Consider the following 22264-nt stretch of genomic DNA (forward strand, 5'->3'; position numbering starts at 1 on the left):
AGCGATGTGTTTCTGCACAGCGGAAGATGTAATCATGTACTGTGTTAGGAAGGTTATGCCCTTGTCAGCCCATCATTGATCTGTACTGTTCTAACCCATCTAACATCTGTGCAGGTCTCAGACAAGCCAGATCTATTACCTCTGAACGCCATGTCATCCATGCAAAGAGATCCATGCTTGGATGTGACCATGCACTGTTACAAATGGTCGAAAATGGGGAAATATCTCTATTCACACTTTTTCCAATACTTCACTCCAATTCTCATGTGTGGCACATTAGCATTCAACTTGCTGTACTAGACTACTGGAAATGCTTTTAGGCCTTGCTGATAGGTAGTCAGATTCCCAATGATGCTGTACTCTTTGTACATATCACTTGATCAACCAGACTCTATATTAACAATGCTGTATTTATCTACAGTAAATCACTTTAATATAGCGGCAGGAAAATGTAGCGGTTGGGGAAAATGGAGTAGGTCACTGCACCTAACTTTAACGGTGGGAACAAACATTACTGTCTCAAATATTAGTGATCAAATATTTGTGATGATGAAATTTTAGCTGTTGAATAGTGACTGTTAGAACAGCTAAAATTAAGTTACAGTTAAGAAATCAAGAATTACAGTACCCCTGTATCTATTTATTTATTCATTGCATCTCAAGAAAACTCGGTTGCCACCAATCTGATTTCCAAGTTGTATTACCAAGCTGTATCCTGTGTGCTTTATATATTTCATGAAGAAACACATCGATTTCCAATAAGTGAGTGTACATGCATGTTGACTTATCAATGTCAAAGCAAAGTCTGAGAAATGTTGATACAACAAACCGATAGATTTGTTGTTTCAGACCGAGACTGCCGCATGCTTCATAGATTCCGGAGAACATACATCTGCCGACAAGTAATCAGGAACCGACTGTTGGTAGATAACTTTCCTGTTTCTATTCCTCTCTGCTTCAGGGCATACAGACTTACTGTGAGAGTACAGGGCCCAGTCTCTTCCTGCTGGATGTCAAGTGATTGAATTTGCTGGAAGGAGTCGAAAGGGTGGAGAAGACAACTGCAGGCCTTGTCCATTTGCTGGCATGAGGCATACAATTTATATGGTAGGCAAACCATTTATTGTGATTTCAATTTAGGATCACCAAATATATATCAAGTAAACTTAAAACATAAACATATTAAGAATCCATTTTTTCATGGAGATATTGTTTTGAGTGTGTTTGCGTGTGTGTATGCGTGTGTGTGTGCGTCCGGATGCTTAAAGTCAGCATAACTGAGGAACGTTTAGTAGATGGATTGTAATAATATTTGGTATGTGGGTAGGTGCTGGGAGAACAAAGGTCAAGGTCAATTTTGGGCACCCTGGTATGTGTCAATGGAACTGTATTGGCGTTTTTGTCAAAATCTTCCAAGGAGAATAACTGAAGAAAGGAACGACAGATTTTATTTCTGCTGTACATCAAAGTGTTATGTAGAGATTCACCATGTGGACCGTGGGTCATGCCACCTGGTGATTCATACCAGAATTGCAGCAAATCAGATTCTCTTGTGCTTTTAAAAAAAAATCTTAGTCTTTGCTTAGAATGGCAATGACCAACTAAGGCATCTAATATGAGTGGAAGGGATGCTGAAGCTGTGAAATACCATAATATAGAAAACATTTTCGTCATCAAATCTGTGGCTATAAAGGTTAGAGGTCAATTGGAACACATTTCAGCACCATGGAAAGGTCTAAGTTCAGTGGAGATGAAATGTGCATTCAGTCCTTCCAAGCAGAGGAGGGGTTCCGGCTGGTTTTTGACCTGTTTTTAGGCGATTTTGTCGGGCTTTCTACTTTGTCAAGGGGTTTATAGAGAGAAAAAAACACAGACAAAGTAGAAAGCCCATCAAAATTGCCTAAAAACATGTCAAAAACCAGACGGGACCCACCCTCTGCTTGGAGAGTATGCATTCAGCTCATTGCTCTTGTGACCAAACAAATGATTGTGCATTTTACCTTTAGGTACCATTTAACCTTCTCCCTACTGCCTTGCCATGTAACTAATACAAATTTGGTGCCAGAAGGCTGCTTCAGCAGGGTAAGGTAAAGGCTTCTGTTTTAAGCCTATACATGAATGTGCATTCTGTAATCTTCTCAAAAGTTGGGTCAAGTGTAGTACACAATCAGGGCTGTCTCCCCTGGACAGAAATTTGCTTGTTGGGACTGAAAAAATTCAAATCCTCCGTCCCGAAAATATCAATTTTATGAGATAAAACTGAGCTTAAAATGACAAATTCAACAATGAAAATAAAAAAAATCGGCTCCCAAGCAATGAGTGGGACAGAAAAAAAATTAAACCTGGAGGCAGCCCTGTACAGATTACAGGATTCCTTGCAGGGAGGATGAAATGAAGTGTATCCTACTGTGGCTACATATAAAGGACCTTTCAATTATAAATCGGAGGGTTGCGAACCCCATTCAGCATCAGCTTTTCTGAAATTAAAAGCTCATGCCCGTGAAGCGAGGTCTCGAGGGTCGGTTTCCTCACAGTTCCTGGGGGAATGAAGTATTACTGCAAGTAAATAACATGAAAAGGTTCCAGCTTACTGAGCATGTTTTTGCAATGAAAGCAAAGCTATGGCCAATATTATTCTGATGTATAATGCATATATCCTCTTACATTGCAAGTATGGGTATACCTGTTGAATTTTAATTGCTTTTCTATTTCATATTTTCCAAATAAATTCTAGAACCAGTATGAGGCAGATGCATCCAGATGTTTACAATATTGATGAATCTGGCTAGGTATTATACATAATTGTATATGGACGTTCCTTGTTGAGTTTGACTGCAATCATTAAGCCACTGCAAACTTACATAAACTTTTGCATCTACAGCAGCTTGAACTGAATGGGGTACTTAAGACATTGAAATATTTTGAAGCTATGGCCACACCATTTTAATTTCTTGGTTAATGGAATTTTTAAAAAAATGCTAGATTGGAAAATCAACAGGAAAACAGAACCTCAGAGGAAAGTTTGTGCACACAATTTCAGGAAGTGAACAGGGTCAGGTGCAAGTGCAGCCTTCTGTTTTCATGATTTTTGTTGTTGCTAAAATTAAGAAAAAAATCCATTAACCAAGAAATTAAATTGGTGTGGCCAATAGAAAGTTTCAAAATATTGTAAATCTGAAACTTTGCTAGTACTCATGTCTTTGAGAATGTCATCTCAAGCCAAGAGGAATGATCAAGAGTCATGTTTGTGCAGTTGTGCTTTAGACCAAGGATGACAGATGTTCTCAAATAGCCTCTTCTAATTGAAAAAATCTCTTGAGAATGACCTTTATGTTGCTTCTGGGAAAGTTTTGAGTGGAGAATTACGAGGACCAACCATTACTCAGGTAGATATGGCAAAGTGTGCAACAATGTACAGTCTGATGGGAATTCCAGACCATAACCTTCCTGATACCTGGTGCGTGCTGTGCTTAGAAATAAAGTCTGTTATTAACATGTTACTACCATCAGGGAAAATACCAATTGAAAGTTTTCCTGAGTCAAAGAAAAAGTGCTCTTTAATCCCAATAAGGCCACACAAATTTAATTTCTTGGTTAACAGATATTTTTTTTTTAAATTCTAGCAACAACAAAAAATCATGAAAAAAGAAGGCTGGGTTGAAAACTTGCACCTGACCCTGTCCACTCCCTGAAATTGTGTGCACCAAAGTAAAAACATTCCTCTGAGATTCTGTTTCATGTTGATTTTCCAATCTAGCATTTTTTTTAAAAAGAATTTTTTATTCCGTTAACCACGAAAATAAATTGGTGTGGCCCAAGTGTGTTTTTCTAGGTTCTCTAATGAGTTCAAGGTGTTAGGACACCTGGCTTATGTACCATGCAAAGGAATGTACCCCAAATCCAAAGACATGGTTACTCACTACATACTACTGGATCAAGTATGCTACTTTTGTGCTGCTACCTTTCAACTGGTCTCTTTCCTTTCCCTTTTCCAAATTAAACCAATGATTTTGGGGGAACATTCAGAAAAGATGGCAGTATAGAAATAGAATTGGAACAATCTTCATGAACAAATGTTAGTGATTTTCAGTTCCCTCATGACCTTGTCCTTTGATTTTTTCCTATCTCTGTATCAGCAGGTAGCAAAAGTGATCTAGATCCTACATGTACGTTAGTCAAAGGCGCTTGTCCTGCGACCCAGAAAGAATGAAAAGATGGCAGTATAGAAATAGAATATGAACAATCTTCATGAAAAAATGTCAGTGATTTTCAGTTCCCTCATCATGACCTTGTCCTCTGTTTTTTCCTATCTCTATATCAGCAGGTATAGCAAAAGTGATCTAGATCCTACATTAGTCGAAGGCGCTTGTCCTGCAACCCAGAAAAAATGAAAAAATGGCAGTATAGAAATAGAATATGAACAATCTTCATGAAAAAATGTCAGCGATTTTCAGTTCCCTCATGACCTTGTCCTTTGATTTTTCCTATCTCTGTATCAGCAGGGAGCAAAAGTGATCTAGATCCTACTTGTACGTTACTTAGTCAAAGGCGCTTGTCCTGCGACTCAGAAAGAATGAAAAGATGGCAGTATAGAAATAGAATATGAACAAACTTCATGAAAAAATGTCTGTTATTTTCAGTTCCCTCATCATGACCTTGTCCTTTGATTTTTCCTATCTCTGTATCAGTGGGTAGCAAAAGTGATCTAGATCCTACGTTAGTCGAAGGCGCTTGTCCTGCGACCCAGAAAGAATGAAAAGATGGCAGTATAGAAATAGAATATGAACAATCTCTATGAAAAAATGTCTGTTATTTTCAGTTCCCTCATCATGACCTTGTCCTTTTAATTTTTCCTATCTCTGTATCAGCAGGTATAGCAAAAGTGATCTAGATCCTACGTTAGTCGAAGGAGCTTGTCCTGCGACCCAGAAAGAATGAAAAGATGGCAGTATAGAAATAGAATATGAACAATCTTCATGAAAAAATGTCAGTGATTTTCAGTTCCCTCATGACCTTGCCCTTGTTCCTTTTTTCCTATTTCTGTATATATCAGCAGGTAGCAAAAGTGATCTAGATCCTACGTTAGTCGAAGGCGCTTGTCCTGCGACCCACATCAAGGGAATGGGCAATCTATAGATCCCTGCCCAGATGGTGCCAGGGCAGGACCCATTAGTGTGACAATGATTTAGAGACAATGAGTCCTGTGCTCCTCCTCGACCAACCAATCTGTATGCTCCATTACCAGCTGCTGTCTACTGGAGGGGAAAATAAACTTCAACATCTAAACTTGGCACAAAAAGTTTGAAAACTTGATTTTGGTCCATCATATCTCTGTTAATACTTAATAAAATGCATTGCATTACATATCATTAGAGAGCTTATTTAGGGCCCTTTAGTGCCCCAGCTGCTGCTTGGTGGAGAGGAAAATAAACTTCAACATCTATATAAACTTGGTACAGAAAGTTTGGAAATCTGATTTTGGTCCATCATATCTCTGTTAATACTTTATCAAATTCATTGCATTACATGTCATTAGAGAGCTTATTTAGGGCCCTTTAGTGCCCCAGCTGCTGCCTGTTGGAGGGGAAAATAAACTTCAACATCTATATAAACTTGGTACAGAAAGTTTGGAAATTTGATTTTGGTCCATCATATCTCTGTTAATACTTTATCAAATTCATTGCATTATATATTATTGGAAAGTGGTGAAGGGGAAAATAAACTTCAACAGCTAAACTTGGTACAGAAAGTTTGGAAACTTGATTTTGGTCCATCACATCTCTGTTAATACTTTATCAAATTCATTGCATTACATGTATATATTATTGGAAAGTGGTGGAGGGGAAAATAAACTTCAACAGCTAAACTTGGTACAGAAAGTTTGGAAATTTGATTTTGGTCCATCATATCTCGGTTTATACTATATCAAATTCATTGCATTATTCATCATTGCAAAGCTTTTTTAATGCCTGTTACAATAATATGCTGTTTGATATGATTGCACATCTAGTTGTACCGCCGATGATGACAACAGCATCTACTACATTCATGGGTTTTGCGCCAAGGCTACGTATGTGGACAGGTCGCAAAAGTGCCATAATTTCCCATAAAGATTTGTCAATTGCTTTTCAATGAGAAACGATTTATCAAATTTGATTTTACAAAGTTAACTTTTCTTGTGTTTAGCAGTTTAGCAACCATTCCATAAATAGGTTTGAATATCCTTGATTTATTGCTTGTCTGTCACTTTATCATAAATTGTCATTCTAATACTCTACAATGAGATTTTACCTTATTGTAACATGTTCAAATGTTTTTTCGTTTAAGGAGAAGAAGTGGTGATATCTTAGTTCTTATACAAATTTTTCTGTACAGTATTCTGTCACACACTTCTCTTATTAACACTGTAAAGTTACCCATAGGAGCTCTGTTTTAATGATGTTGTTCTTTCACTTTCCTAAGAGCCAGCTAAGGTGGCAGACTGGGTCTAGATCAGTTTTCCCCTCTAAATTGGAGATGCCCCACAGGCTGCACAGTTATAAAAGAGCAGCACGATCCACAGGTGGCTCCAATGAGTACATGCAGCACAGTTTGACACCACTAACAGGCTGTTAAAATTTAAGAACTTCCTTTGCCGCTCTGTTGAGAAATCTAGAATCTGCAGGGATGTTTGCTCTGAAGTTCAGTGCTGTTGTGATAGATAGACAATGACACTCATTTCTGTTAGACCTGGGTGTTTTGTGGCAATTTGGGAGGAAGTTTTCTCAGCTAGATGCAGTGATGGAACTAGTCTACTTGTACTCATAATGAATCAATACATACAGTTCTGGTTAAGCTGGTGTGTTACGCCTAATGGCGGTTATAACGGCTATATGGATACAGATCAGATACAGAGTTCAATGCAGAAGTTGGTATCCATCAAACAGCAGTCGATCATTAAAGCTGTGGATTTATTTTCTCTTCTCAGCCCCAAAGGCTACTTCAAGATTACGGGTTATCTGACTAAAACTGAAGCAGCATCTCTTCTCCCTAATTAAGTCAGAAACATCATACTTCAGAGTAGGGATGCATACCTAAACGCTGAATCGAATCCGGACTCATAAAAACGTTTAGGTTCAGGTCCAAAAAAACCTAAACTCAGTGATTTGAATCCAGACCTGAACCTGAATGTGAGTTTAAAAACACATCCCTAAACTGCTTCAGAAGTCAAGTGAATCGGTGTAAAGACTACACTACCTTACAATTACTTCTACTGGGATCACTTGCACTATTGTGTCAAAACATACCAGTGAATAAACCTGACAAGGTTGAGTTTATTTGAATCTACAGCTACAGTACGCCCTGTCTTTTATAGTTGTCTTTATCAAAAAGTCTTCATCCTAATTTAGCCAAGTTGCTCATGTTATGCCTTCATAACATTTATAACATATTAGGTCCGGACCCGAACCTAAACCTTTGTATTCGAAGCCGGACCTGAACCTCCTGAACGTTGGTTTAAGTAATGCATCCATACTTCAGAGATGGATCACTGAGAGTGAGGTCAAACTGTCCCAATAGCAATGTCTTCCTGGAATTGTCATGGAATTGTCAGACAGGTATCATCCCTAAGAGAGTGTTACAAGCAATTGTTCAACTACAATTATATTAACAGTAGTAAATTACAATCTACCACTGCACCGTTCACATCCCTTGAGACTCGTTTACACAGTTAGAATTTCCTAATCGCCTTTAATATGTTGTAGCTTATGTGCTCCTTCCGGATAGTTTGTCTCCATTATCCTTCCCATAGCAGTATCTTTAAGTAACATCTGCCATATTTTGGAGATCCCGGAATTCCAGAGGAATTCTAGTTTTAGGCCACACCATTTAAATTTCTTTCTAGATTTAAAAAAATGCTATATTGGAAATTAACATGAAAATAGAATCTCAGAGGAAATTTTGTACTTTGGTGCACACAGTTTCAGGGAGTGAACAGGGTCAGGTGCAAGTTTTTATCCCACCCTTCTGTTTTAATAAGTTCCTCTTGATAAAATTTAAAAAAAAATCCGTTAATCAAGAAATTGAATTGGTGTGGCCTAAGATAAGTGAAATTAGGTGACTTGAGTTGCTCTATTCTGTTACAGGAAGTCTTGATTACTTGAGGCGAAGTATGGACAAGAGAGGGCCAAAAGAAAGTAGCTTTCTTTTGCTCAATTTTCTAAGTTGCTTTGCATGCTTGACATTCTTTTAATGGCCTTGATATTAAACTCTAAAGCATTAAGTGCTTTTATGTGTAATCTTCCTGTGTATTGATCTGTAGGAACTGCCAGACTAATTGGCGTCCCCGGGCACAAAGCTTTTTCTGACACAGCATGCCACTCCAATTTGTAAGCTAATTGAATCAAGGGATAACGGACGATTTGTCTCAGCCATCAGTTGCAGCAATTTAATTGTCCCTTTGCCAGTGGCTCCTCATATACGGTACAGTAGTTCTGTGATAAATGTTTGTCCTGGAGTTTCAATTTGGCTTGTATGAAAAAATTGCAGTAACCAACAGAGGTGTTACCAGTCGTATAGCATACACCTGGGTTACCAGTCAACTGGAAAGGCGGAAGAAAATAGTTGTATCACCAGTTTTTTTATGTGACTGTCTTGAGATTAAAGAATGACAGAAAGATGGGCGTACGGCCTGTGTTCTCTGTCGTTTTCTCTGCAAGTTGGCAGTTTTCCTTTGCCCTGGGTCCTACTTGATAGGTCTGTTGAGTCTCCTGCTTTAAATTTTTCAGTATAAGGGTATTTGGACTGGTACATGTACTAGGTAGTACTACTCTGAATGTTCGGTTGGGAATACATGTATATCATCTGTATACTGCAGTATCTTATCACATTGTTTATTGAAAAATAAGTTGTGCAAGACAAGAGTTGAAATCAAAACTCTCTGACAATCGAAAAATAGAAGAAAAGTGATCACTATCAAGTTTTACACACACAAGAAGAGTGTACCTGGTAAATGAAGAAAAAGCCACACAGAAAAAACAGTAGCTAGCTTGAATGGTATCATCTAGGTCTATGAACTTTACTGTGCAATGCTATTAAAGAGATAAATGTTCAGTGGTAATGTTGTGCTGGCCATACGGCGAACTAAAGGTACAGGACTGATGGTTGGATGGAATGTTCTTTTCTTTATAAATCTCTTCCATACCATGTTTTATGAATCATTTTCACATAAGTTTCTCCATAAGAGAACCAGAAATTCGCAGCTGCTCGTCTGGAATCTTCTTTTCTTATAAATCTATTCCATACAATGTTTTATGAATCATTTTCACATAAGTTTCTTCATAAGAGAACCAGAAACTTGCAGCTGCTCCTCTTGAATCTGACATGAATCATCGTTGATGTAACAGTGCTCAGAGTCAGACAGAGAATCCTTAAGTTTATTGACACAACAAAAGTACAGCAACTATGGTAAGGTCTTCTACTGAACTATACATGCAAACAACAAACAATTGTATACAAAATGATTAACCTAAGTACAAGTATATGAATACTTCAACATGTCAAGTTTAATGTGTCACTTACATCACTAGTTCTAAGATCTAAACATTCTTTGATATATTTACCTATTTGTACACAGTAAGGGTTGTCTCCTTCTAGAATGTATTTGAATTTATCTATAGACTGGAATGTATTAAATTCTGTTGAACACGCGGCATGTCACGCTGTCTGGCATTGCTGCCAGCCATGTGGTGTTCCCTGTGGACATAAGACGGCAATGATGAATTCATCTTCTGTTCATCTTAATAAGTCTCACTCCAGGCTATGTTCTGGATTAGTATGTTTCCTCTTGATGGATCGATCAGCTTCCGCCTAAGCTGCAGCCTTCATCTGCAGTCCATTCCTCCTTCGTTAAGTTCATCATGTCTCCCAGTAGAGCTTTGTACCAGTACAGTGTACCGATACAGTACCGGGTCCAATGAATTAGGTACAGGTCCAAAATACCTGAACCCTGCTGCACCGATACTGGACCAGTACTAATCAGGTCAAGCCTGACTCAGGGGATGGCCACTCTGACATATAATTACTATGAAATTACTGTGGCAGTGCACTAAAGCCACATCTATAGTATACTCCAGCACATGAAACACATTTATTTTCATAAAAATAATACCTAGCACAACTAAATATTATGTTGTTATCAGTTCAAACATGCTTTTGTCCTTATTGAAATTCTACCATTTTCTGAACAAGTAGTTTAGGTACAGGTTCAGGTCCGGACCTGTACCTTAACCCGTGTACCTGTACCTAAAACTTGTTTAGGTACAAAGCTCTATCTCCCAGGGCTGTCTCCAGATTTAGATTTTTTTCCCATCCCACTCATTGTTCGGGAGCCCATGTTGTTGATTTTTGCTACAGAACTAAACCTGTCATCTTAAGTTGACAAAAATGCATTTTCATCAGTTTCATGTCATAAACTTCAGATTTTGGGATGGATGAGGGGAATTTTTTCGACAAGCAAATTTCCGTCCCGGGATGGAGGGACGGGTCCTGGAGACAGCCCTGATGTCACAGTCACTATGAACATACCTAAAAGCTCTCTGTAAGTTATGTCTTGTTTCAAACATTCAAGGTTAGCCGTGCTCCAGACTTGATAAATGTGTTGAAAAGAGTTGCTCTTGGCAGATACCCTAGGCTGCATTACAAGTCTAGAGATGGATTGCAAGTCTACATAGGTTGTGACTGAAGGAGCCTGATTGGTATCTAATGTCAGGACCATGTCATCTTTATTTATAACCCCCTAAAAATCATTCCATGTATGGGACATTTCCAACCACCTCTGCCCTCTCCCCATTCAGGGTTTTAGTGGCGACTACATTCTGAATACGATATGGAGGTTTACTCTACTGCTAAGTGGCCATGAAATATTATCAGCTTTGTAAAGATTACACCTGTTCATGCAAAAAACAAGCTTGGAATATTCATGCCGTAGTGTGTCAGTTCATTCAATATTGTTAATCACTCGGTATAGCTCCCTTATGTGAGTTCATCTTAGCTGTGGAAAAGACATTTTCATTGTTACCTTATACCTGGAATGACTGCGCTTATCGATCGTAAATGCATGCCTTCCATTTTCTTGTGATCTACTATACCTGAGAGGCACATGGGTGATTAAGTGAACCATCGTAGCCGTGCCCATGTTCCGTGACAATGCTTTTCTAGGTCCTTTAAGGATTATTTAGACAGAAGAGGAGATCGTGACAAGCTATAGGCGGACCTTGAGATCTATTGATTAACCGTGTGTATTGATGATGATGTCTGGAAGGTTTCTAACCTTGGATAACCTGATACCCAGCTGCTAGTGTAAGGGTAGAGACAGATGTCAATATTGGTTAGAGACAATGTATAAATTACATTGTATGTCAAAACAATGGCTTTTAGTATGATTCACCTCTAAGCATTGGTTTGAAGATAAATAACTTCAAAGCTCAAATTCAGTGTGGAGTCAGTTTTGATTAGGATTATAATTCAAACTTCTGCTCGAATAAATATTTACATCTTCGTGCCCTGAAAAAGGTAGCTTGCTAAGCTGATATATTATGAAACTTTCAAGGACAAAAGTCAGAATTGTGATGAAGAATTTTATCTGTACTTATTCGTCAGAACTTATTTCAAAGTTTGCTTACAAAGACACTTTATACAAAGTCTACATACACACTTGGATACAGTTCAACAATCTCCTATGACCAGGCCCCTGTAGATGTTAGCGTTTTTACACGGCCATGCGCAGCCGTATGCATATCACCAAACACAGATAACCAAACAATCACAACGAATTGCAAAAGGACATTTTATGAGTGATGATAAAGGAGAATATGAGAGCCCGCAGACTCTAGCCCATTGTAGCCTACTCATCCATCGGCGTATAATAGGAGATGCCATCAATGCAAGGAGGCATTTTATTTGTCCCATACTAATGTTGGGTTATACTATCGCATATACCCGGGAATCATTATCAAACTGATGCACAAAGATGTCAAAACAGTAAATATATAATTCTGTATACTTTTTACCCTACAGTTCCTTTCCAAATGAAGGAAAATTAACCAAAAAATTGTAGATCTTTCTAATATTATTGATACATACATACATATATGACTTTGTAATCTCATTTATTTAGAAATGGAGGATCGATTATTCTTATTTATTACTACAAAGTTACGCAAAGCAGCAAACGGGGTCGTGTGGCGCAAAGGCAGAGCGTTCGACTCAGAACCAAGAGGTCACGAGTTCAAATCCTGTCATGTCACCGATCTTGTGCCCTTGGGAAAGGCACTTTACACGTCTTTCCTCACTCCACCCAGGTGTAAATGGGTACCTGACTTCGGTTGGGGAAAGTCGTATTGAGGTCACCTGGTGGCGCCGAATGGCACCCGCCCAGACCCTTGCGACAGTTCCACAAATGTGTGGATAAGATATTCTATATGTTGTGTATTGTGTGAAACCTGTAATACCCTGCATCAATTCAGCGCTAGAAAGGCTGCCATTGCGGGTAATTTCTGACCAATAAAAACCATTATTATTATTATTATTATAAAACTTTTCCCATCTTGCCTCTCTGTGCGCATCTGAATCAACGAGGGATAGCTTTCCTCAGGGTTTTGACAGGAAGTAATCACTTACACTTCTGCAGAAGAAAGAATAATTCTTAGACAAGTTTTAACTGTAATTTCCAACACAAGGAATTGGACTTACCCAAATTTTTGACCGTACCACATCGGTCTTTGTCAAGGAGTGATCCATCCACCGCTAGGATGACGTCACATTATGCAGATAGCACATAGTACACGTCACTCCGTGAGTAGTGGATCGTAAGTAGCGGAAAGTCTGTGGCGCCCGCCGTCTCTGTTGAGGGATGGTCGTAGGGCCCTGATGTACATGTAAATGGCGTCACGTGTGCTATCTGCATAACGTGACGTCATCCTAGCGGTGGATGGATCACTCCTTGACAAAGACCGATGTCATACGGTAAAAAATTTGGGTAAGTCCAATTTCTTGTGTTGGAAATTACAGTTAAAACTTGTCTGAAAATTATTTCTACCAACACAGATGAACTTTCAGGCTAAGAAAGAATAATGTGTAATTTGTATTGGATGTAAAACTAGATTAGATATCATGTATGCAGAGGCAGTCAATAAATCAAATTATACAAATGACTTTTTGATATACGAGATAGAATCAGGTGAAAATGTGGATTGACAAGTTGTAAAATCTCAAACAGTCCCTGTAAGAAAATACTTCAGAATCTATGAAACGTTACGAAGTTGAAAACAAGCTGACGGCATGTGAATTCAGTGTAAAAATATACATTCATTCATGTCCTCTCAACATTAACAGACCTGATGCATTTTAGACTTGTGTGCTCTGAATAGGTAAAGTTGTGTTCCATGAAAGCTGGTGCTTGAAGCAAACTGAAGCCAACAACTTCTCTCTAGTTTTGTAATCTTTCATACTAAAATTCTAAAATGTACTTGTATGTCTTTAGACTTGATTTAAACCTATCCAGAAGGTAAAAATATACTTTTAAAGGAGTCCTAAAGTCCAGAAGGGGGTATTATTTGTCGCTAGATTATGTATTTAATTTGATGAATACATACAAAAATGCAATTTTGTAACCTGACTTTTGTCAGGCCTAGTCAGACACATTGTATTCAGCCATAGACTGAGGTTGTTTAATCTAATTAACTAGAAAATAGAGGGTCACCTGGGGAACTTAGTAGAATACTGAATGCTTTTTGATGCGCACAGGACTAGTGGGTACTTTATCGTGTACTGTAAAAAGCATTCATTTTTACTTCCTAAAATTATCATCTATTGGAAAATAACTCCCTCTCTGGACTTTAGGACTCCTTTAAGTAGTACTTTTTAATATCTACCAACATGTCCCTTTTGACTCCGATATTACATCAAGATACATGTACCTGATTCCTTCAGGCACAATAGCAGGTGTGATATTGGTAGTCGATGCAAAATTTCCCAATATACTTCATAAGTTCGCAGCAAAGTTCTGCCCCAGTGAAACTGCGTGCCATGCTCAATGTGTGCCTTAGAGCACTTTACAACACCAAGGGGTTTCAAGCCATTATCTAGTTTACCAGTTGGCTACAACAAAGGCAAAGTCATTAAAACTTGTCTGGACACACTGGCCTCCCTTGCCCTCAGGAATTCCCCCGGTGTCAAGCTAGGACTCATCAATGGATCCTGGGATTTCTTTTGTATATGAGGGCTGCCAAAATGGGACTAGTGAAGTCATAGATATGCGACCCAAATTGCCCAATGTGCTCCTCATGAGCCTGATGGTTACACAAGTGTGTGATAATGCGAGGGATTGAGGTGGGTGGAATTGCTCGGGGTGACCCAGCAACTCCGTGGGTCACTCTTTGTCTCCTCCCTGCCTCCGCAAGTGTCTCTCCTCATCTGCAAATGTCATGCCATTTGAGACAGGATGACTACTTTATGATAATTCAACCACTAGACTATAGCGGTAACTTTAAAAAAGAACAATGCACAGAAAAGCTGAGAACAATGAGGTTTCATCAGAAGTAGGGAACCCTGCATCACTTCCCTTTGTTCCTATGAGCGTCGCGAGTGTGAACAAAATAATTGTTTGATTAAACCTCCTTGCTGAGAACAATGCCGCAGTGAAGGTTAAAAAATATCCATCAGTCTGAAATTTTTCGTGGAAGAAAATGTGTGTGAAGCCTTGAAGCATACATGACTGGGGTGTATATAGCTAGGCTGATAAAATGTATAAAGTTGCTGTAAATGCAATATGTATATGAAAAAAATGCTTTATGTATAACTTTATGTATTTCATTAATTCATTGCTTTATGACGAGCAATAAAGTAAAAAGATTAAAATTGTCCCAACAATCTGTGGAAGACAAGAATAGCAACTCCAAAGTCAAACTATTTTCAATTGGTGCAATAGATATTGGATTCATAAACGTGTATTGCGGTACACTGCAAGAGTGGGTCATAATCATCATGCAGAGAAACATCCTTGCGCAAGCAACGCATCACTGATGCGATCGATGGGAAAATGTGCAAATTCGAGAACAATGGAGAAATGCTGATTTTATTGGTCCTGAAGAAGAATGATCTAATCTCATCCAAAGTTCGCCTGTGAGTGGGCTATTCTCTTGTTGGCGATGTAACAAATGCAAAAGGTGTTTTCTGTAATGGAATACATGGACATCAATATCATCATAACTCCCAGAAGAAAATGCTTCTGAAAGAAATCCTCACCCCAATTTTCCGACTGATCTAGCAGGCGTTCTATGAAAGGGGAGGCAAAATTGGTGAGAATTCCACTGGAGACGTAACAATTCCCAGCCTGAATGCCTCGTTAGTTTCTGTAATTCCGAACAGCAACAAGTTTCTGTTATCAGCCCCCTGACAGTGGAAAAGATATATTGCATTTGGTGTACAGGCTTTGTAATTACGTCTACAGGAGCCGATAGAAATTTTGATATTTTATTGGGTTTTACATAGAATTAGTCCGTTTCAAGTCACCATTTGAGATTTTGGGACAAAATGGATCCTAGGGAGAGTCTTAGTAAAGAGTCTTGGTAGAGAAAAAGAGAAATCTTTTCAAAGATGATATTTACCCTTAAAGGATTACTAGAGAAAGCAGAAATATGTGGGAAAAAAACAACTTTTTTATGTTTCCCTACCTTCCTAGTCCCTTGACCTCCAGGTTGTTGGGGGGACAAGGTAGCAATGAATAGACGTATCCTGTTTACAGACTTTGATAAATAGAGCATTTCTGTACAAACTTAGATTAAAACAGCAGAAATACTGAGCATTTATTGCAATTTTCACTGGAAGATTTTGGTGTTGGAGGCTGAAGAAGGATATTGCAAGCAACATTCAGGTCACATAAGAAGTCATGGATAGCTTAAGTAGCCATCTTAAGACTTAAACCCACAGGTGCCAGACTGAGGCTTACTTTCAACACCGAAACCAAGATGGGCCTCGAGTAAGGGACAAGCCCTGAATAACAAACTATACCAGGCAGTGGGCCAAAGTACCAATAGATCCTGCTATGGGACATACACCAAAGTAAGATCTATCATTGGAAGAAGTTTCTTTGAACTTTTGCACTATGATATATGTCACTGATAAGCATTCTCCAAGGAATCCTTTAGCTTAGGCTGCCCTAATCTTTCTTTTAAAATATTCCTCCACATGTTGCAATTAGTTTTACCACCCATGAATGGGAGCATCTTATTGTTATTCTGAAGGTCTTGCTTGTTTGCAGTTGGCGTGTACAGTAAGCATGAAAAGAGCTCCACTGGAATAAATTCTGTACCCATGGAACAGGCTTTGAATGTGTTTGAAGCTGATTATACTTTCCTTGAACCTGCTTGAATGTGACCAGAAACTGAAGTATTAACACACTAGAATGATGAGCAACGTATTTTCCAAGGCTTTATTCTCTTCGAAGTCATGAATAGAGCGGATATGTTTGACTTAAGCTTGTTTTTCCATTGATATACAGTGTAGTTTTATGTCCACCATTCATTTCAGGTAACAGAACACTTCAAACTGCGATGAAAGACTTTCACAGCACGGCCTGAGTGAACATGAAACAGAAGTACAGTGCTAATCCCCACATGGATCCTAAATAGAATTTGCCCTTTGTTGCGGAAACACGAACCTCTAAAAGCTAACAGCAGCATGGTTCCTTTGGGGCCGTTCTTCTTTGAAGGAACATCCAATCTGATAGATTTTGGTAATAGTACTCTCCTCAGTGCTGAAATCCTAGCTGCAGTTTTTAACAAAGTAAAGTAAAACTTTTCTTTGTCTACAATCTTGTAGCTGCATGCAAAGGTATGTCTCGGTGATTATAGCCTACATGTGATATTTTGCATATAGTACTCTCCTTAGTGCTGAAATCCTAGCTGCAGTTTTAAACAAAATGAAGTAAAGCTTTTCTTTGGTTAAAAGCTTGTAGCTGCATGCCAAGGTGTGTCCCGGTGATTGTAGCCTACATGTGATATTTTGCCTATAGTACTCTCCTTAGTGCTGAAATTCTTGCTGCAGATTTGAACAAATTGGAAGTAAAACCTTTCTTTGGCTACAATGTTGTAGCTTCATGCTAATAGGTGTCCTGGTGTGTTGTAGCTTACATACATTTCTTTGGTATCTCTACTCTAAACTTAAGTTGCCGGGCAATACTGAGTCACAACACAAAGTTATATATTACCTTCAAATGCCCAGCCTTCTTTACCTGAAAGTGTGGTATGCCTGGAGAAAAAAAATAATGTGCCACATCTAAGTCTGCATACAGTAAGAAACTTGAACAATTATATATCTTCTCTCTACCTCTTCCCTGTAAATAACTTGTATCCACTGCTAGACAGTTCACTCAGAGCAAGCTGCTGGAAAGTTTGAAAGTTTTCTGTAGCCTGCTCTAAATTAATTCATCATACTTGCATTCGCCCACCGGCACTGTCCTCTTGGAAGCAGCTGTTGCCTGTCTGTGTTTCATGAAGAGCTTTGCCTTTGGCATTTTCAACCGAATCCCTGCTAGCTGAAAAACCCACAGCAATATGTCACACAATTTTGGTCCATCAACCGCTCTTTCCAACCACATAGATAATGAGGTACTCTGGATGGAGGATTCGGCGAGGCTTACTTCTGTCCCACATGGAAGAGAAGATAAACCTTTGATTCATGTCAAACTTCATCAGAAAGACAGAGTAAGTGTCATTCATCCACGGCATCACTGTCTACAAAGGGTTGGGGAATTGTCAGTGTCTTAGCAGGCAGGCTGTTAGAAATGGCAGCAGAAGGCATGACTGAATAGCACCGGATGGAATATCTTTGTAGCCCGTCCAGTGAAGTGGAAATCCTGAGTCCTCAGTGCTGGTAGTGAAATGCATCATTCCAGTGTAACAGCATTGGTTTATTTATTAACCCTGTATGTAGTCCTCAAAGACTGCATATGGTTAATTCCCCAAAGTTTGTGCATGAAGTATTTTTTTATTACAAATACGATGCCAGAAGGAAAATAGACTTCTTCTTCCTTTTCTTTATGCATGGGACTTGATCTGTAAAAGAAACCTTCCTCTGGTATCTAGCAAGGTCTATGATTCACTGTGCTTGGGTATATCACCTTTTGCTCATTCATTTCTTATCCTGTTGTGTTGCTTGTGTGGTGCCCATGCTTCTGGACATTTCATTTTTTGTCTGAAATAAGATCCTTTTATCATCCCCTATTGCAAATAGTACTGTGATATAAAAACATAAAGAACATTTTTAGAAGTGCTTTCCCTAATCCCATCTACAGCGCTGCATATTGCATAATTATATTGCATAATTTCTGTTACAGTATTGTGGACATAGTAACGTTCCCAGTTTATGTCACAACATGATGTGACTGAGTTTTCTCTCTCCCTGTTTAAGATGCTTTGCAGGTATCAAACTGGCCCCCAAACACTGTTACATAATGCCATTGTGCAGCTGGCAATCCCTCAGATCACCAGGTTGGGTTTCCGAACCACGGCCTACTCGTTGCCATTCTGAACTTTGATATGCACGCTATTAGTTTGGATTTCACCCTGTCAAAGGCATGTTATAAGCTGTTAGTCCAATGCTTAAGGAGGGACATGCCTTAGACATGCTGAGCAGCTTATTGTGTTTTTCGGAGCAAGTGGGGGAATGTCTAGTCATTGCTTTGTAGAAACCTACACCAAGTTTTTATAGTGAGGAGAAGAGAACATTATTTTTCCGTGTTTGTTTTTAGCTAGCTTCCACAGTGATATTTACACATTCTATTCCGAGCTTTGTTTAAACATATTTAAAATTGCTCAATAAGGTGCTATCTGGATTATATACATTGTATGAAAACAAGCGTTGCTCTGGAATACTTCTAGGGAATTTGAACATTTTAAATCTAGAACATCATCATCATCATCATCATTGGTCGGCTGCAATGCAGGCGACTGTAAGTAGCTTCCAGTTCTTTCTGTTGGCAGTGAGGTTTGCGATCTGCCCTGATTCAAGCAGACCGCTTTCATCACCCAGAATTTGCTGTATGTACTGCAGGTAGGTTGTAAGTTGACCTCCTTGCCTGCATCTGCTGTGTCACGGAGTTTACAAATCTAGAGCAATGACTCCAAAATCTGTAGTAGATACTGTTTCTTATTCTTCTCTGGCCTATAGTTTGGCAGTTTGTTTTCGACACTGCGTTCCGTCATAGCAGTTCATCATGACCAGTCATGTCATTCAGATTTTTGTCACACTCTCCATCATCCACACTAAGCCGGCATCATTTATATTAGTGACTGTTTAAAGCATAGCAGGATCTAGAGACTGTCGGTCCAAATCTCATGATATGTCATGGCTGACTGGGACTAAGGAAGTCAATGTTTCCATAATAATCCACATACATTTCTGGACCAAGGACCAAGTCGACTTTCTGTCCTTGAAAACTCCACATTGGTGTAGGCCAAGGACCCTGCTAGTTTGAAGGCAGTTTTCAAAGCCTACTTTCTGTACTTGGAAACTCTGCATAGTGTAAAAGTACCAATGAATACCCGGCGAGCCTTTTGCCTTCAACTACAGTCCTGTACCAAACCCCATAGTTGAACTCTTTTGTTTTATCTTGTGAATCTGCAGTCATATCAGACCGGATGATTTTCATCTTATTCTTCCTCCTCTTGGTTTTTCTCCACGCGTGCTTTTATCAGCATTCTTGCTGTGTTCACAGTTGGGGAAATAAAACGAAATCTAATAACTATCATTTCACATTTATTGATATATATGCAGTAATAACATGGCATATATGTAGTTGGTGGAGAGGAAAATTATGGAAAACCACGGATAGATTTAATCAGCAGCTCTTTGATGGGCTAACAGTCCATTTTGTGTAGGTGGAATCTAAAAGGTACATGTATGACTCATGCAGCAGGCTTTCCTAATAGCTTTCTTTTATTCATGGTACTGTGATTTTGAAATTTGAAGTTATTAGGTACACGCTGTTACTATGAAACATAGAGATATAAAGATCTAAAGACTATCATCATATTAAATATTTTCATTAAAGGATCTTGTGGAAGAGATTATGCGACTGCCTTCGATCAATAAAGTGAAGTTGATAACAAAAGCCATCATATACTTTTGTGCTGCTTCCTTCAATATTACAGTAAAACCATACATGTACTCGGAACTCATGAATAATTGAAACTGATATTTCATACTGTTGTATAGGAATGAGTGTCAGCATGCAAACTAGTTTCTTTCTGTTCTTGAAAGGATGGAAAGTATAGCCGACATTCCTTCATTTTTACCAGGTACCTTTAGGCCACACCAATTTGATTTCTTGGTTAACGGATTTTTTTTTTTAATTTAGCACAAGGACATCATGAAAACAGAAGGCTGAAGTGAAAACGTGCACCTGACCCTGTTCACTCCCTGAAACTGTGTGCACTAAAGTAAAAACTTTCCTCAGAGATTTTCCAATCTAGCTTTTTCTTTCAAATTCCATTAACCAAGAAATTAAATTGGTGTGGCCTTACCATTTAGGTAAAATGTGTTGTATACTACCATTGCACTATGTGTTACCACTGACATTTAGGTGTATATGTCAAAAAATCATGAGCTATGATGCATTCTTTTATTTCATTTTACTGAAATGTATGAGATCAATATCACCTCCGTGAAAAGCGACGGTCCAAAAAACTGATTTAGAACAGTAAGAAATTAAGTAAAAATGGTCAATGTTAAGCCAGTGGACCCTTCTTGGCTGGCTATATTTGAGAGGCGTCTGGTAGACTGAAGTTTACTGGAAGTCTACCTAAGATAACAGATAGTAGCCTTGTGTATGTCACACTATGCATTACATTACAACGGTCTTAAACTTAAAGGCCACTTCCGCAAAGCACAGTCTCCTTGTCTAGTAGTCTCTTGTGGCTAGGAACTGCTCGTTGCATTCTGATAGCCTAGACCATTGTTGGTACGTGCAATAGAAAGTCAATATCAAAAAGACCTAATTGGTCACGATATTGCACCATAAAACAATGACTGCCTTTAATGATCGGGAGCACAATTCCAGAAATCCGGCAACAGATTATGTACGGGCTTTTGCATGGCTTTATTGGAAATGGGCCAATGTTTCTGGATTTACCTTAGCCTCTGGAACAAGCGTTTGTCTATCAAATAATCCTTGTGGAACTTGTTAAGCTTGCGACATGCTCATTTACTGGCTTATCACTTATGTCATAATCCTTTTGAGTGTTGCAAAAGTCAACTTGGATGCCTTTTAGAAGTCCAGACATGTATCTGCCCCAAACTTTTAAAAGCTTTTTAAGTTAGTGTCTTGCAACTCAGGCACATGCCTCTTACAAAAATACTGCAATCCTAATATTTTTTCATGTTATTGCATAAAGCTATCTTGAAAGATCTCTGTATAAAGTCTATCTAAGTGTGCAAAGTTGTATTGATATTCTGTACAAGTGTTATATGGATTTCGTGCCTTAAGACTGGAGCCTTCTTTTCTCTCATTGAGTCCTGTTTAGGGCATGTTAAGCCTTGATATTTCTCATGCGAATGTTTGTATTAAGTCAGTGGTATGTCATACGTAAAAACTCCTTATGAAAGTCAAGGTTGTTACCGTATACTTATGAAGAACGTGATAGGCCTAGTTATTCCCAACTTAGTGTTAACTTATGGTGAACGTTGCCAACACTGGTAATGCCTCTTGCCGTTGAACAGTTACAGTCGTGTTGCTTCTCATGCAATTGCTCATGGCTGTTTAAATAGGTCTCCAGGCTATGGGACGTTTGTCTTAAGGACCTGTTATTTTGCAAGTACGGACCATTAGATTAGGGCTGAAGAACATTTTTCTCCCACAGCCTCTTTTGCAACACGTTTTAAGTCTAGCAATCAGATTATGAGGTTCTTTGATGATTTGTGTTTCAAGCTGAGAGACTTCTTTTTCTCGCCACAAGAGAGTACAGTGAAAAAGTCCTTGTCTTTTATGGGTCTGACAGCCTTAGAAAATGTACAAGACTACCTCCATGGTGATGGGATTGGTCTTGCAGACTAAGTGACACCAAGGTCAGACCTTCCTGTGCTCTTAGCCCCTTTCAGCCCAGCTTAGCTATTCTTCACTGCTTTGTAACGTAGAGTATACTGTAAATGCATTTAAGTTCGCATGGTTTTCATTTCGCGCTGAGGAGAAAACGGAATGTTTGCGGTGGTTTTAAGTTCGCAGCAGTGC

The 22264-nt window shown here is 38.8% G+C and overlaps 1 protein-coding gene across 3 annotated transcripts in view; it reads left to right on the forward strand.

Annotated features, from left to right (window-relative positions):
• Positions 1-1088: 1088 nt before the first annotated feature.
• LOC136436224 (uncharacterized) overlaps positions 1089-22264 on the forward strand; it is a 113467-nt gene continuing 92291 nt past the window's right edge. For 2 of the 3 annotated variants that reach the window (XM_066430017.1, XM_066430020.1), the window contains exon 1: positions 1089-1107. The gene's annotated coding sequence lies outside the window, so the exon portion shown is untranslated. Of the gene's footprint in view, positions 1108-22046; positions 22102-22264 lie in introns of those variants that run through there. The other variant, XM_066430018.1, reaches the window with a different exon arrangement.

This window comes from Branchiostoma lanceolatum, chromosome 6, assembly GCF_035083965.1.
Source record: "Branchiostoma lanceolatum isolate klBraLanc5 chromosome 6, klBraLanc5.hap2, whole genome shotgun sequence".
Taxonomy (NCBI): Eukaryota; Metazoa; Chordata; class Leptocardii; order Amphioxiformes; family Branchiostomatidae; genus Branchiostoma; species Branchiostoma lanceolatum.